The 18190-nt window shown below is 37.5% G+C and overlaps 1 long non-coding RNA gene across 1 annotated transcript in view; it reads right to left on the minus strand.

The window, feature by feature from the left end:
* Positions 1 to 18190, minus strand: part of LOC129527169 (uncharacterized) — a 73107-nt gene that overhangs the window by 47427 nt on the left and 7490 nt on the right. The window contains exon 3 of the long non-coding RNA XR_008672143.2: positions 9493 to 9597. This is a non-coding gene — a long non-coding RNA (uncharacterized lncRNA). The remainder of the gene's footprint in view (positions 1 to 9492; positions 9598 to 18190) is intronic.

An 18190-nucleotide genomic window follows, 5' to 3' on the forward strand; every position in this document is an offset into this window, starting at 1 on the left:
AGCTTAAGAGTTCTACCAGCAGCCCACGTCACTTGAAAATCAGTAGTGCTATCTATACTCCATAGGCCTTCAGAGCATCCAAGCTCCCTGCCAATGCTTCCTCTACGATTACTACTAGATTCCTCTCAAGGTTCTCCAGAACAGTCTTCTACATGTTAGTTTTTTTCCTGAAACTATTTTCTCTGTTTTTTTTTTCCTGGCTCTCACACTGTGTAACTCTTGCCAAGAGATTATTCCTGCCATCTTAATAGTCACACATCAGAATTCGAGAAAGAGAGGCCACAAGACTGAAGAAGATAATGAGCAAAAGGAAGTAGCTTCTGGCTTAAAAAATTCACCTCGTTCACCTTATTTTTCAGTCTTTATATATATCATATCATATCATTTTGTCAAGTTTAACCCACAGGAGTAGTCCTGGCTTAGTTACACCTAAATTTATACTTGTCTTTTAGGAGAAATAGCAAGACAAAACCAAGTATCTCAATTTTATCCCAGCTGCTGCCATTTGGATAGCTCATCTTTCTTTCTGTCCTCCTTCTGTTTGTGTGAAGAAACGACTAATGCATTCCCGCTCTGGTTCTCTTACTTCATTCTAGAGTTGGTCAAAGATGGAACTTGTTGTAGAAGCTCCATCTTAAAATAGTGCTTAGAATATAAATGCTTAGAATAAGCTATTTATTGCCTCTGTGCTACCTAGTTTTCACTTACAATCTCTAGTATGAAGACAGATTAAGGGAAACACAATATGAAGACTGTTTGTTGCTGCTCCCTATTTTCATAGCAACAATCCTTAGAAAATCTTAAAAGGCATCTGCATGCAATATCTGATGAGACATTCTAATTTTCAGTTATGATAAAAAATCATGTAAAAATTTATAATAAATTAAGAAAATATAAGTTGATATCAGCCAGAGATATTATTTGCATAAAATATAACCTGTTTTGATTAGTAAATCAAAAGACATGTGACTCAGCCTTTTAAGTATCACAATCTCCAGAGCCAGAACACTAGGCTTGGAGGATACACAGCCAGAAAGGACATCCAAACCACACAGTAGACTTTTTGCTTTGGTGCCTTGTTTGGAATTTCCTCCCAAGACTAAGATGCCAGAAGTCTTGGATGTTGAAGGCTCAAGGCTGAGTCTATCTCAAGAAATTGCCCTCAACTAAAAGAAGGTGCCTCATCTAAGATTCTGCCCCGTCTTTAGAACCAACCCACATCTGATGACTGGTTAAGATGGATACAAAGTCTGGGCTCCTTTTCTCAATTTGGAAAAACAATGAATTGCTATCCCAGCTCTTGAGTGTCCCATGGGATAGGCTGAATACTCTGCTGCAACTTGAAGAAAGCACAACTTCTCTTTCTGTCCAATCCTGTGTCCTTGATGCTTTTATAAATGGGTCTCTTGAAGTATTCCCAGGTAAACTCTAGTGGGTATATCTGTATCTCAGAATTTGTTTATCAGGGAGTCCCACCAAAGGCATGGAAGGATTCTCTCAGCAGTGACCCCACTCATGATGCTATGGTAAGAGACACAATGTCTGGCAGCACTAAACAGAGCACTGGATTCCAGAAACTCCCACTGACACCAAAAAGCCATCCTTTCCACTAAAAAATGCAATGCATGTCACCTGTATCTTCCAAGTGAAAGTCTCTACCAAAATTGTAAACATTGCCTAGTCTACTCCTTGGGTGGGCCTTGGGAGCAGCCATGTATCACAGGTTGCCAATATCTTTAAACACACTTTCTTTACTGTGGAGCTCATTACAATATGAATCCTTCTCCAAAATATAAATAAGAAACTTAGTTTTCTGATTTCTTTTCCTGTTAAGGTTACAGACATACAATCTATGCAGCACCCATAGCATATACTCGAAAGATATTTTCTTTCAAAAGAAAATATAGCACAAATTCTAAATTACAAACATTCAAATTAAAATTTGAGAAACATTCATTTGTAAAGTTGAGTTTCTTATATAGTTTAAATTGTGTTCTGTTTAATGAGAACAAGAATTTTGATAAAATCAGATCATTATTTGTCTGAATTCCTGTATACAGCAAAATACTAAATAAGGAAACCTTATCTGTCCTTTATTTGGAGAGTTTTTCTTAATGGAATTATTGTAGAAATGAAACATTCATATTAGAACAAAGTAGAGACAATGAAATTCTGGTACTTTTTTTAAAAATCTATTTCTGTTTGTTAACGTCATATAAATTTAAAGTTACCCTGAGTTATAGAGTGGCACAGATAATCTTCATTTAGCCAAATTAACCAAATGCTTTAGTTTTTGTTTTGTTTTCTGAATAAAATAATATCACATAAAACCACAAGTGTTTCTCACAGACACTCCTACCAGGCATTAATAGTAATTATGTAATATAAGAGACATTTTAAGAGATCAGAGTTGAGTAAGAGGTCTTATTCAAAGCTGTTAACCAACTACAAGTAAATAAAGTCTTGATTCTGGATCCACTTATTCTCTGGTAGAATGTGCGTTGTTGATTACATAATGTCTGTGGATGGCTCTGTTTCTAATATTCTGCCATGCTATGATTCCAGATAATGTTGTTTAAATCAATTATGATAAAGTTCAGGTAGAACATTAATGTAAACAAATCTTCAGTTTGGCAGCCAACAGAAGATATGATTCTTTCAAGACAAAAGGAGAAACCAGCAGTCTTTACACAGTGAATATTGACAAATTTAGTAAGCAACAAGAGGGGCTGGAGGCAACGTTGGAGGATCGGCAACATCTGTCGGTGGCACCCCTCCAGTTCTTCAGTTTTCTCTCATCAGCTCCGGTCATCTTGGCCCATAGAATCTTTCCAGCTCCAGGATTAATCATGTTCATGTATCTGAGTATATTTTGACTGTGGGAAATCATAATTGTATCCAAGAAACTGTCTCGTGACTTTGTACCTTGTCTGGACCCCAAATCTATGTTATCCAATGTGGATTTCTGGTTTCCAACATTGTTTCTTTATTGCCATAAACCAAGGAGTGATAACCATAAACCAAGAGCCTCCAATTTCATTCCTGTAACACTGAAGTTATTCCTTTCAAGTCTTCCCTATCATTTCTCAGAGGGTGTGTTTTCCCTATTTTTCTTCCTCTTATTTTTCCCCAGCACAAGCAAATAAGTAGCTTTCTATTCTCTATTGAAACTACTGAATACTTAAAATATGAAATATATTTTAATATTCATTTTTATATCATATCTTATTTAACCATCACAACTCTACTGTGATATATACAGTTTGTTCTCATTAAACAGTTGATAAATATCCTCAGTGAAATGAAGTAAATAATCCAAGAACATACTGCTATATAATGTTAGAACTTGGATATACAGATCTCTAAACTTGAATATAGGTAGATAGATACATCTATAGACACATATCTCCACTATATGTATATGTGTGTGTGTGTGTGTATGTGTATATATATAAATATATATATAAATATATAAATATATATATAACTGATTCCAAAACTTTGCTCTTGAAATATACAGTTATGAGGCAATTACCGAATCTTATTTTTCTCCCCAATTTAGACAAATTACATTAATTTTGATTGAGATCTCTATGCTTTTGGATGTATGTGGCCTAACACATCTCAGGTAGGCAGCCTCCATAGCTCATCTATTCCCTCAGTAACTATGCTGCCGAAATCTTGAACTTCCAGACTTCTCCATCACAACCCAGAGCACACATACACACACAAAGTGTATGCTTAGTCTCAGTCTATGTCCTAGTCATGGAACAGCCTCCGAGCCATTGTTGCTACCTAGAGCCTTCTGACATATTTGAGTCTTGAACTTTGTCAGCTGGTTGACATACCACACCTCACTTCCCATGTCATTTAACACCTTCCCTTCCCAGGTAGCAAACTCCCTCTTGCTACTCCTTGCTCCTCTTATTATTAAAGAAATATATTGAATTATTTTATAGGATTTATAGTGAAATATTTGTATTTCCTATAATGTAAATACTGTGTACACTTTCCTTTCCTTTTTTAAAAAATGCTAATATTGACAGTGGGTTCAAGTGTTAGCCTAATCTTCTGCAGCATTTCTCGTAATTTTGGGCAGCCATTGATAATAATTTTTTGTGTCTACAATTTCATTCGTGGTTGCAATATGTTGATACTACAATTCTATTAATCTTTTTTTCTTTATCAGCTGGAATTCTTAATTTAAAAAATATTTCATCAATTATTTAGTTGCAGTTGTATAAGAATATTAGGATGAATGCTGGAGTTCTTCCCTTTCTTCTCAGTTTACAGAATGCATTGGTTACCTAGTATTCACCAAATGTGATTAAGGAATTTTTATTAAGTAAAAAAATTTTCATTTTTTATCACTAATTAATGTCAATCAATTTTTCAGTAACTTCCACTTATTTTGCTACTAAAATTGCCTCGTCCTAACAATAGAATCCTCTTCCAATTGTACCATGAGAATTTTTGATATGTAGTTGTTGAAATCTTCCTTACATTTTTAGGATAATAAGTTGCTTCAGACCAATTCTGTACATTTTTTTGCACCATATCCAGATTTAATCATTTATTTGGGTCCCCTGATTTGTTTGAATGTAAAATGCTACATAAGAGGCTATAGTCTGCTTGCTAACGTCAACAGTATTACTGGGCTTGTCATCGTTTTTAGGCTTTTTAGAATCTGAGGCTTGGAAACATATATGAATATAAAAGATAAAATATTTTATGTGTATAATAATATTTTTTATTGCCAAAGCCAAACTAACAAAATATTACCACCAACAGATGTACTATGGACATTGAAATAGTGATATTTAGTGGTAAGATTTGTTTTTCCTTTTGAACCAAGCACTTTTACCCACTTCTCCAAAGTCAATCTTTAAACCATTCATTTCCAACATGGGAAAAATTATATTTCTTTTCATTGATATGACAGTGTTATGATGACACATTTATAAAAATGTGAAAACGTTTTAAAAATTAAAATGTTGTAGTCAGCTTTTAATTATCAGAAAGCAGCTTCTTCTTTGGTATATCCTACCTTTGAGAATTATTGAGGAAACTTCTAAATGATTTATTTTATTGGCAAAACTTTCTGAAAATGACACACACACACACACAAATAAACAAAATCTTTAAACAGAGTTAGTAACCAAGGAGTGTGCATGACAACCAAAGTCAGTGCACTCCCTGACAGGCCCTTTGTCCAAGCGTGAAGGGAATAATTAAGGTGCGTATTGATTTCATTGCAAAAAGCAGAATACTATTTTGTGCATCAGACTGCAGCATAAGACTCAGGACCCATAAAGACCACGTGGAACAATGGGACCATCTGTAGATGAGTGTTTGATGACATTTTTGAAGCACCTGTGATGACATGGGTCATTCACCCAGACTTCAACTATCTCACACCCTCACTGGGGTTCAGCTGAGTAACCTTGAAGCAACCCAATGAATAGCTACTATTGACATTTTCTAAAAATAAGATGTGAGAAAGGAAAGTTTCAACAAACATCTTCCATTCATTTCAACTCAGTAAACATTTCTGAAGGCTCACTAATGTGCACTGTCTTTGCTGCTCTATGCATCTCTCTCATCTATTAAATGTTCATCCTGCTTCAGATCCCTGTCAGATCTATCTTTCACTGCTGCTGATACAAGAATCTCTTTCAGACATACTCCTGGTAGGGTCACTTCTCCACCTAAAATCCCCAGGATAAAATTCCATAACTTTAGCAAGATATAAAATGTCATTAATGATTTGTTCCCTCCATCTCCTCTCATCATATCTCCTACTTATCCCCATGCCCCTGACATGCAAAACTATTTATATGTCTTCTGGTGTTATTCTCACCTGAGCCATTTGTGCAATGCTTATGTTATATCTCTTCCTGAAATGGTCATTCTGTCTTAAATGGATTATATGCTAATTGGCTTTTTGATAACTCACACATTGCCTTCTACACAGTCTTCCATGATTTTTCAAGCTTGCTTAAATGTCTGTGGGTTCTTTCCATTAGAATGTGAGTGATTAAAAGGCAGGAGGCCAGCTCATAAGTCTCTTTGTATAACCACCCCCTACTTCTGCAACAGTACTAGGTAAAATAAAATGTAAAGAAAAAATGATGTTTTATTTAATTACTCAACCAACCCTACCATATATCAAACAGCTGCCATTCCATTAGAGCCCTGGGTATCTCAAAGACTTACTCAGCATCTCTGCTTCACGCGGATGTGAAAGAGAACATTTCTTAGTAGAAAGCTTTGTAACTATTTGAAAAGCAAACAAAGAAAATGAAGCATGAAATGGATTACATGGAGTAGTTTTATACTTGTCAGAAAGAAGATTGATTTCTGAATCTTCAGAGTGTCAGTTCATTATTTTATTGATTTCTAGTATAAGTGAGATATCCAAATATAAAAGCAAATAACAAAGGGATTCCATAAGCAGATAAATATTATATTTGCATTGACAGTCTTCATTGTCTCATTGCTTTTGAGGGTGCCAAGATATAATCCAGGCTGTCTTCCTACTCAAGCCACTGGAAAAGCACTAGACCTGGAGATGTAGGTGACTTCCAAAGTGAAATAGCTGAATAGTAGCAGAAACTGAAAACATGCCTCGGTTTCTGAACTATTAATCCACTGTGCTTTTTACTAGAGTAAGGGCCACCAAATTATAAATAATATATATCACAGTAAAACACCTTCATTAAATATTTCGTTTCACAATAAAAAATTCATTATTGACCAGCATTTAATTTTAGACTCAAAATTCACAAAAATATTAGGTTATACTTTTCTTTTCTGGATATATATTTAATACCTATTTTTAATTTTTTTCAAATTGAATTATGTTTTAGACCTTATATGAGCAGCTTTATATTTCTTTACAAGAGGTAGTCTATTTGATGGTCCAGTTAAGAAAGTTGCGTTTATCTTACAGCACTGAGTAAGGTTAGTATGTTACAAACAAAATTAATGAGGGGAGAATGGAGCAACCAACTTTTTATATAAGAAAATAGGATTATTTGAAGAGAAGTGAAAAATCAAATACAAATGATCAAAAATGTCACAGTAAAGAAGATTTGAGACAGAAGAAAATAGAAATGAGTTAGAGGCATTATGATGTTCAATACTGCTTATAAATATTAAGTAGAAAAGATACAAAAAATGATATTGACATATATACTATGGCCTGAATGTTTGTGCTCCCTCAAGTTTCATATTAAGTGTAAATTAGGTACTAAAACTCATATAGGTATGGTATTAGGAGGTGAGGTCTTTGGGAGGTGAAAGAACCTTTTATGTAATTAGTGCACTTATAAAACAGGCCCAGGAAAGATCCTTTGTTCCTTCTACCCCATGAGGACACAGGGAGAAGGCATTATCTGTGAGAAAATGGGCCCTCACCAGACGCTGCACGTGCCTGCGCCTTGATTTTGGATTTCCCAGCTCCCAGGACTGTGAGAAATACATTCCTGCCATTTATAAGCAACCCAGTCACCCAGCTGATGTATTTTGTTACAGCAGCTTGACTAGGCTGCAACAATCTGGTAAAAACATAAGAAATTATTTTTATCTCTGAAGGAACTTTTTTTTTTTTTTGAGACGGAGTCTCGCTCTGTTGCCCAGGCTGGAGTGCAGTGGTGCGATCTCAGCTCACTGCAAGCTCCGCTCGCTCGGTTCACGCCATTCTCCTGCCTCAGCCTCCCGAGTAGCTGGGACTACAGGCGCCCGCCACTACGCCTGGCTAATTTTTTGTGTACTTAGTAGAGACGGGATTTCACCGTGTTAGCCAGGATGGTCTCCATCTCCTGACCTCGTGACCTACCCGCCTCGGCCTCCCAAAGTGCTGGGATTACAGGCGTGAGCCACTGCGCCCGGCCTGAAGGTATTTTTTTGAAAATACTAATTCAATGATATGGTGAGTGTCAGGGCTTGGTAGTTTCTAAAATATCAAATAATGTTAAATGTTTACACTGTGTATAAAAAGTGGTTGCAGAATCCCTGAAGGATTTTAGTAAATTTTAGATTAACACTCATATGCCTGAAATGCAGAGACGCAAACATGGTTGCAGCATGTGGGCAAAACTGCGAGACCTCTCACACGTAATTCTTTACTAAGTAGACATGGGTAAAGGAAATAAGTTGACATAATAATAATATAATATATAATATAATAAATATAATTAAAGCGATGTTTCAAACTTATGAACATATTCACATGATGTTATAGATTATTGGATATATGTAATATAAGAAAAAAGCATTATCGGAGAACGTCCTTCAATGTTACTTCCTTTCTTTTCTAACTAGCTATTCATATCTATATATTTGAGGGCTTTTTTCTCCACTTGTAATTATGCTGTTTTTGTGAGTTAATTCTATCATAAAAATGGCCTATTAAATAATATTATTCTATATTGTGTCCCATTTAGGATATGGCTCTAATGGCTCTCCTGTCCATTCATCTTGCAAAATAATCAGTAAGTTTAAAATCGCTTTCTCTCTTCCATTACATAGTTTTCCCCATCTTTGAAGCACTCACACCAGATGCCTTAAATTAGCAATTCTCTTCCCATGATTTCTGTGACTGCTGGTTTGTTACAAAGGCTGCTAAATCTTCTTTGCTCCCTTCCAATTATGTTTAATAATATCCCTAATGTCAAGCAAGTCCTCCTAATAGGAGGATGTTTTACTCACTATACTCTACTATGAAGTAATATAAAAAATCTTATTAATCTGAATAACTTCCCTTTCTTTAGTATGTTGGAAAATGACATTAAAACTAGATTTTTAAAATATTAGAGTTAATATAATGTACCTCATAATAAATTTCCTAAATTTAATTAATACAATCTAGAAAGACCGAAGTGTGCTTTAATATTAAAAATTCCCCTTAGCAAGATCTACCTCATTTTGAAGCCAGGTTCTGGGATTGAGCAGATGTCAGATGTAAAAATTCATGAACCTTCAAATGTTTAAGTTAACTTTGCAGGATAAATAAAAATAAAAAGTTTCCATTTGACTTTTTAAAGAAATATGCAACACTAAAAAATAAAATATTTTTTCCCATGTAGATATAAAAGTGACTCTATTCAGTACTAGTTATATGATTATACATTTCCTCAATTTTTATACTTATTTTTCTGCATTGAAATTAATTTAAAAAATTTTATAAATGAGAAATTTACCAAGGCTATCATGAGAAATTTGGTCTTTTTGGAAAGAGGCGTTTATGACTTTTAGTAGGAGTGATGGAGAAATTGATGGTAAGGTTGTAAACACATTTTTTTTCAAAATTTGAATACAATAAATATGTTATAAATGACATGCATTATCTACTATATTTAAATAAGATAATATAATAAAAATTAACATATCCATGCATCATTGCTAAGACATTTCTTCTTTTTGTATTGGACTTATAAATGTAGGCACCTTCACCTCTATATTATTGAGACATTTAAAAAAAATACTGACCTTTTATTTGATGTTCAATCTTTCATCTTATTCTACAAACTCAGGAATCAGCTCTATCAAGCCAGGGGTTTCTGATGTGTTGTTTCACTACCATATCACCAGCACCTAGAAAAGTGTCAAGTGCACAACAGGGGGTCAATATGTATTTGTAGAATGAATACGAGTTAATGAATGAGTAGATATTGGTTTCCAAGGAAATTAATATACACATACAATTCAATTTTCAAAATTGTGTGTTTCCATAACAAGCATACCACCTGATTATTTCCCTAAAGTTCTAAAATCTTAAAATTCATAAAGATGCATTCACATGGAGACTCCAGTATTCGGTTCAGTGAAGAGTTACCAATTTTCAGTTGAAAACAAACATGAAACCACACCTATTCAGGACACAGACCATACTCAATTACAGTTCTGATATCCACCAGGACCCAGTCTGTTTTTACTAGAAACTTGAAGACCATAGAAAGCCCACTCCACTTTCCAGTACACCTGTGCCACACAGGAAGTTCCTAGTCTCCTATTTCCTCCCACAGACACTGTTTTCATGTTATTTGGTATGTCCTCAATTCCACATTTTTTTTTCCACTGGCAACTTTCCTCTTGAAATCTCTCTGCTCCATCTTCTGAAATCATATTTTCCATTTTAAAGGAAAGACTCTGAATCTCTTCTGGAAGCCTATCTCGTTTACCAGTTTGCCTTCCAAGGACGTGGCAACCTTTGGACCCTTTGTGTAGAACAATCATCAATTTTAGAAAAATTTGCACTAGGTCATGTCATGAAAGTAAGAGTTGGCTGCTGTGAGATTCTCTGAAATTAATATCACTGAGGAGTGATTTCATACTTTAGTTACTGTAGATTGAGTTAGGAGCACAAGAAATACTTCAAAACCATCCTTTCTCACATTATTGATTCTTCAGTTTTAGGATTTTATCAATTGATTGTCTTTCCTTAATTCCCCTTCAGCCCGTTGCATAGTTGTTCATCATTGTCCCAGGAACTCCCTTTTCTCCTTATTGGATCATATCTGTATCACTAGGGTCAGGTCAGGAAAAGAGAAATCACTGTAATTATTTCACTGAGAGTGACATTAATACCAGGGATTGGATTCAAAAGTGATGGAAAAGCTGAAGAACAACCAGGGAAAGGTGAAGCAACCAGGCTTTAGCAACATCCAAAAACCTCTGCCACTTTCAAAATCCTCTGCCACTTTATTTTGCTGATAAGATCATGAAAGAAGATAGTTTTATTTGTGCTTGGAAACCAAGGCATTCCAAGAGTGGCTAGAGCCTTGTGAAAGTGGGATATAAAGAGCCTTCCTATAGAAATTATGATCACAGAGAAAGAAACTATCTTTTCGAATTTAGCATCACAAAGAAACAGAGTCTCTGCTGGACATATCACCACAGAGAGAACAAGAGACAGAAATGTTCAGGCTTCTTGGTCTTCCTGGACTCCGAATTTCTGCAAGGCACGACCTCTGCCTGCACCGACAAGGAAGGAGTTTTCATGGAAACCTGAAAATTGTAGATCCTGCTATATAGAACCAATCAGAAAATTGACAAGAAAGACACGTGAGCGCAAAGACATAAATGAACAGTAAAATAGGCTTGCTACATAATGATTTTTTTTTTTGAGGCAGAGTCTCGCTCTCTTGTCCAGGCTGGGGTGCAGTGGCGCGATCTCGGCTTACTGCAACCTCCGCCTCCTGGGTTCACGCCATTCTCCCGCCTCAGCCTCCCGAGTAGCTGAGACTACAGGCACCCGCCACGTCCGGCTAAGGTTTTGTTTTGTTTTGTTTTGTTTTGTTTTGTTTTTATTTTTTATTTTTAGTAGAGACTGGGTTTCACCGTGTTAGCCAGGATGGTCTCCATCTCCTGACCTTGTGATCCGCCCGCCTCGGCCTCCCAAAGTGCTGGGATTACAGGCGTGAGCCACCACGCCTGGCTGATAATGAATGTTTTTTCTGCATTCTTTTTACAGAATCTTTTGTTATTTATTTAGTTTTTGTATTTATTTAGTCTTAATGCATTGGTTCATACTACCATTTCAATATTGAACACAAATGGCAATAATAGATACTCATATTTTACTTCTGACTTCAAAGAGAATGATTCAAATATTTCTCCTTTAATATTAAAGTAGGGTTATTTTTGTAGATACCCTATGTTAATTTAAACGAGTTACCTTCCATTTTTAGTACGCTAAGAATAGTTTTGACAGTTACTGAATGTTTATGTTTTAAAAGTGTTGTGTTTTAAGTTTATGTTTAAAAGCTTATATGATGCATCAATAGAAATGTTTATATAATTTTCCCTTTAATCTGTTATTGTGGTAAATTATATTTCTGTTGTTTAATCAACCTGGTATTTTTAAGGCAAATTAGATTTGTTCGTATTATACACTTTTATGTGCTACATAATTTAATACTAATTGTAATATATTTTAAAAGTTTTTTCATCTTTGTTTATTGATCTGTATATTCTTGTACTCTTGTCAGGTATAGCATTAAGTTTAAAGAATTAACAGAATGACTTGCAGAATACTCTTCATCTCTGTCGTCTACTTTTCTATAGTTTTGGAATGGTCTTACTGAGAATTTTATAGAGTTAATCTATAAAACCGGCTAGTGCTACTTGTTTTTTTATTTGCTACTACACCAATTACTTAATACTTAAATGATTATTCAGGATTTTTATTTATTCTTGATTAAATGCTGGTAAGTAATATTTTTCTAGATAGTTGTGTATTTCTGCTTATGCTTTAAATTTACTCAAAGTAATTAATAGTGTGCCCTCATTTTCTTTCTAATCACTAAGTATGCCACTAAACACATTTTTATTCTGAATATTTATTTTCCATGTAACATTTGTTGTTCCTTGACAAGCCTGAAGAGGTTGATAAATGTTATCACTAATTTTAGAAAACCAATTTTTGGCTTTGGTGATCCTCTTTGTTGGCCTAGTTTTCATTTTATGAATGTATTTTCTTATTATTTACCTACAATCACTGGGTTTATTCTTTTGCTGATTTTCTAAATTAATTAGAGTTCAACTTTCTTCTTTTCTAATTTATGCATTTAAGGCTATAATTATTCCTTTGCATGGAATATGTGTTGTGTCTCCCACATCTTGATACGTACTATTTAATTATCTTCAGGTGTTAAGAAACTTGCATATTTTCATTACATATGGTCATACAATTGATTTTTCTACAAAAATGAAAATATTATATAATCTGCACTATCCAGTAAGATAGTGACTAGTGGCTACTGAGTACTTAAAATGTGCAACTGAGAAAATGAATATTTAATTATATTTACTTTAATTTAAATATAAATAGCCATATGAGTAATGCCCACCTCATTAGACATCTCAAAATAAAAAAGAAATGAAACATGAGCTGATAGAGGACATTTATATAATAAACATGTTTTGATGCAGGATTTGTACCATAATGGCTGTATATTTTTAAGCTGATTTATATAACCTAGCAGAGAAGCAGATCTAAATTATCTAAAAGAGGACAGAATCACAGGAGCTATATCCATGTAGACCAAATGTGAATGTGGGTATGGGATATAGTATAAAAGGGGAAGTCTTAGCATAATATAGAAGCCTAAACATTCATTCATAATAGCAGAAGATGAAGCACAGTGTGTGAGTACACACGGGTATGTGATGGGAACATGTTGTATTTTCAGTATGTTGTTTCCCCTTCCTAATTATTGAATGATCCTTGTATTACTGAAGTGTGCCAATATTTCCAGCTAAAAAAAATTAATTGTCATAGCCATTCTTGCAATAGCTTTGGCCAGTGAGAATAGGCATGATTCATTGTCTGTAAGCAGTAAATCAAGAGATAAAAGTCAACCATTCTTCTGTTGACTTCTTTAGAATGAGGAAGAGTAGGCTGAAGTCCAACCAGCAATCTTCTATTTCTGATATCCTGAGAATGGGAGACAATCATCATTTGTTTAATGAGTATGAAGCCACCAGAAGCAGCCATGAACTGTCTTCCTCCAGATATGTTTTAAGGTTATACTTTTTTATGTGTTTACTAAACACAATTCTTGAAAGAGGCATAATTTAGAAGTGAGGTGTTGATAGTAATGCAAACTAAAATGTAGCTGAACAAGGTAGTCAGAAAGTAGTTGGATAAGTTTCATATGGTACAAGACAGAGCTGGCATTAAGAAATAATAATAACCATTTGGTTAAACCATCATTTGATGTATAGTTAAAAATGAACTATATGCCTAATGAGACTGTAAAACTAAAGAAAATGGCTGAAAATGTTGAAAACATTACATGCAGTAATAAGTGGCTCTTACTGCTACTTTTAGCAAAGTCCTGCAAGAAGATGAACTCAGATAAAGCTATGTGGGCTGCTTTGCAGTTTCTATGTTCCTTCTCTTCAGAAAAACAATATCCGGATGAGGTAGGAATACACATGATCCAGAGACCTCAGATTCCAGGTCAATATTTTGAACAGCAGGACACTGTCATAAGGATTATCAGTTGCCTATCCAATAATCCCTCTCCCCATCTTCCATTGACATTGAATCACTCTGCTATTAGGAATGCCCTATGCTCAGGCACTCATGAAGATGGAGAGATGATAAATAGTAAAAGAGGAAATGAGTTGGCTGGGCACGGTGGCTCACGCCTGTAATCCCAGCACTTTGGGAGGCTAAGGCGGACGGATCATGAGGCCCGGAGATCAAGACCATCCTGGCTAACACGGTGAAACCCCGTCTCTACTAAAAATACAAAAGCTTAGCAGGCGTGGTGGCGGGCACCTGGAGTCCCAGCTACTCAGGAGGCTGAGGCAGGAGAATGCCGTGAACCCGGGAGGCGGAGCTCGCAGTGAGCCGAGATCGCACCACTGCACTCCAGCCTGGGAGACAGAGCGAGACTCTGTCTCAAAAAAAAAAAAAAAAAAAAAAAGGTCTGAGAACAACATACAGATGGCTTTGAAAACATGAGTAGATGAGATTATCAAATGAGTGGCTTTAGGTAAACAAAAACGAAGAGGTCTATGGACTGAACCCCAGGCTCTCCAGCAACAAGGAATCGGTGAACAGAGGAGACTGAGATGAGGGACCAGGGAGAGAGGAGGGAAACCAGAAGGGGCTTCATGGAGGAGGGAGTGGTCCAGGAGCAGGGGGTGAGAGCGGTGGATTGTGGCTTGGTGGAGGCCAAGGGTGACCTTGATGAGAGCGGTTGGGGTGGGGGGCAAAGCTGGCTGGAGCCTAATAGGAAGTAATAGGCAAGAATTGGAACGAGGGAGCACAGAGGACTCTTTAAAGGAATTTTACTGGAAAGGGGAGCAGGGAATAGGGTGAGTCTAGAGAGGGAAGTGGAGTTAACTGCGTTTTTTAAAGACAGAGAAATTATAACTGACTTGTATGCTGATGGGAATGATCCAGCAGAGAGCAAAAGATGGTTGGAGTGCTGTCCTTGCGTAAGTAAGAGGGGATGGAATCTGGTGTGTAAATGGAGGGGGTGTGAGTTTAGATAGAAGCACAGACAGTCTGAACAGGAAGGGAGGCTGAGGACATGGTACAGGTACAAATAGGTGGATGGGTGTGATAGAGGAGGGGCTCATGGATGTTGTCTTCTGGTTGCTTTTATTTTTCTAATGCAATATGAAGTCAGGTCATCAGCTGAGGGTGAGGATGGGAGAGATGATGGACGTTTGAGGAGAAAGATGTGAGAGGGTTGTCTAGAAGGAGGGGTAAATGGAGTACATGGTCCAGGGAAATAGAATTTTATTGCTGGGCAGAATTAAAAGACCTGTTGAGGGCCGGGCGTGGTGGCTCACGCCTGTAATCCCAGAACTTTGAGAGGCCGAGGCGGGCAGATCACGAGGACAGGAGATCGAGACCATCCTGGCTAACCCCCGTCTCCACTAAAAATATAAAAATATTAGCTGGGCATGGTGGCGGGCACCTGTAGTCCCAGCTACTCAGGAGGCTGAGACTGAAGAATGGTGTGAACCTGGGAGGCGGAGCTTGCAGTGAGCTGAGATGGCGCGGCTGGGCGACAGAGCAAGATGCTGTTTCAAAAAAAAAAAAAAAAAAAGTGGGGGGCCGGGCGCGGTGGCTGAAGCCTGTAATCCCAGCATTTTGGGAGGCTGAGGTGGGCGGATGACAAGGTCAGGAGATCGAGACCATCCTGGCTAACACGGTGAAAACCCGTCTCCACTAAAAATATTAAAAAATTAGGTGTGGTGGCAGGCACCTGTAGTCCCAGCTACTCGGGAGGCTGAGGCAGGAGAATGGCGTGAACCCGGGAGGAGGAGCTTGCAGTGAGCCAAGATCACATCACTGCACTCCAGCCTGGGCGACAGAGCAAGACTCCATCTCAAAAAACAAACAAAAAAGGACTTGTTGAGGTTAGTGGTCATTAATTGAATTTAGCAGTGCTTTTTTGTAGTTTGTTCTGCTGTGGTGGTATAGGTACAAGAATAGGTGAAAAATTGGATTTAACCAAGAGTTTGGTGGTTTAAGGAAACTAATCTGAGGAACCACATGCCCTTGACATTTTGGGGTGGGAAGTTCGATAGGATAGTCATTTTTATTAATTGTTTTCTTGTGTTTATTGGTCCATTTATTCTATATCTTCTAGGATCAGTTCTTTATCACATATTTTGCTAGAAAATGGACCATTTTGGATCAGGTTTTGTTTTGTTTTGTTTTTCCCCCCTACAGAACTTTGGAGATGCTCAAAGCATTTAAAATTGAACTTCACTTGGTGATCTAGGCTTCCAGTCTGCCATTTGCCCTGCCCTCTTCCAGTCTGTGGAAGTGGTGGGAGAGAGAAGCGTGCCTGCAGGTGGGCTGCATGGTTTGCTCAGCTGTGTTTCATCAGTGCTGGCTACAGTTCTGACCCTGGGAGTGAGGCAGGATAGGTAGTCAAGGAAGCGGCCGTGTTCTTGGGAGGCAGCAACTGCAATGACCGTAGAGTCAACACAAGCCTCAGCATTCGCATTACAACTGAGCTCATTCAAGCAAAGCTATCTTCAGTAGGGACTTTCCCCTCTAGAGAGCATGTACATTTTCATTTTACCTGTCCTCAGACTGACCCTTTTCTCATTATAATAGTAAAAGACACACCCCTTGGAGATTTAAGATGCTCACGAGACATGTGACGTATGAACAAACGTGTGGCTACTGCATATGTGCATCCAGAGGACCTCCCAGAACACGCTTACTAGCAACACCTCTTCCCACCTTCTTATGAATAATCAGGTAAGACTTCCGGAAAGGGAGTCCCCTAGTGCCAGGTTTTGCTGTCTCATCCTTACACACAGCCTGCTCTGAACTCTCTCAGGGAGTACTGTTCTATTAGTCCATCCTAACGCTGCTATGAAGAAATACCCGAGACTGGGTAATTTATAAAGAAAAGAGATTTAATTGACTCACAGTTCTGCATGGCAGGGAGGCCTCAGAAAACTTACAATCATGGCAGAAGGCACCTCTTCACAGGATGGCAGGAGAGAGAGTGAGAGCCAGCAGAGGAAATGCCAGACACATAAAACCATCAGATCTCGTGAGAACTCACTCACTATCATGAGAACAGCATGGGGGAAACCACCCCCAGGATTCAATTGCCTCCACCTGGTCCTGCCCTTGACACGTGGGGATTATAGGGATTACAATTCAAGGTGAGATTTGGATGGAGACACAGAGCCAAACCATATCAACTGTCTATTCTGCACCTAACTTTCAAAATAGTATTTTTCTTTTGCAATAAATTACTCTATGCTACACCTCCTTTGCTGTGTGTGTTTCCTGTTTAAATTATTTTAAGCCAAGAAGACAAGAACCAACAGGAGCTGCTGATCTCTAGGCTTGCTCAGAGTCATGAAGTTCTTGGCTGATCTCATAAGTGGTCATTTAGCTTTTGTGTACGGGACAAGTAGGAGAAGATTATTAATCTGGTAAATTAAATAACACTCTCGGCTGGATGCGGTGACTCATGCCTGTAATCCCAGCATTTTGGGAGGCCAAGGTGGGAGGCTCACCTCAGGTCAGGAGTTCAAGACCAGCCTGGTCAACATGGCGAAACCCTGTCTCTACTAAAAATACAAAAATTAGCCAGGTGTGGTGGCACACACCTGTAATCCCAGCTACTTGGGAACCTGAGGTGGGAGAATTGCTTGAACCTGGGAGGCGGAGGTTACAGTGAGCCGAGATCGTGTGGGCAACAGAGGCAACAAAGGGAGACTCCGTCTCTAAATTAATTAATTAACACTCTGAGCTGAACCACTCTGGTATTTTTTTGTTTTTTATAGGAGTGGGAAGGGTGGGGTGAGTGGAGCTTCACAACCATTCCCTGAGTCTCTCATAATTTGGCCAATTACCATGCACAACCTCTCCAAAAAGAAATGTGCCAGGCCTAGTGGGTTTCTTAAGTAAATCCCTTTGAACTCCCCAAAATGCTGGTTAAACCTAATTTTTCACCTGCTCCTTGTCTATATAAATGCAGCAGAAAAACACACAAAACAATGTATGAACAGCATGCATGAAGTTGCATGCAAATAAATTATTCAGCTTCCCCTAGATGTTTTGGAAGACTTCAAGAAATTGGAGCTCATGATTTGCAAGGGAGAGGAAACGTAAAAAGTAAGGAAACCAGGCAAGGCATAGTGGCTCACACCTGTAATTCCAGCACTTTGGGGAGCCAAGGTT

Source organism: Gorilla gorilla, chromosome 16 (genome assembly GCF_029281585.2).
Source record: "Gorilla gorilla gorilla isolate KB3781 chromosome 16, NHGRI_mGorGor1-v2.1_pri, whole genome shotgun sequence".
NCBI lineage: Eukaryota > Metazoa > Chordata > Mammalia > Primates > Hominidae > Gorilla > Gorilla gorilla.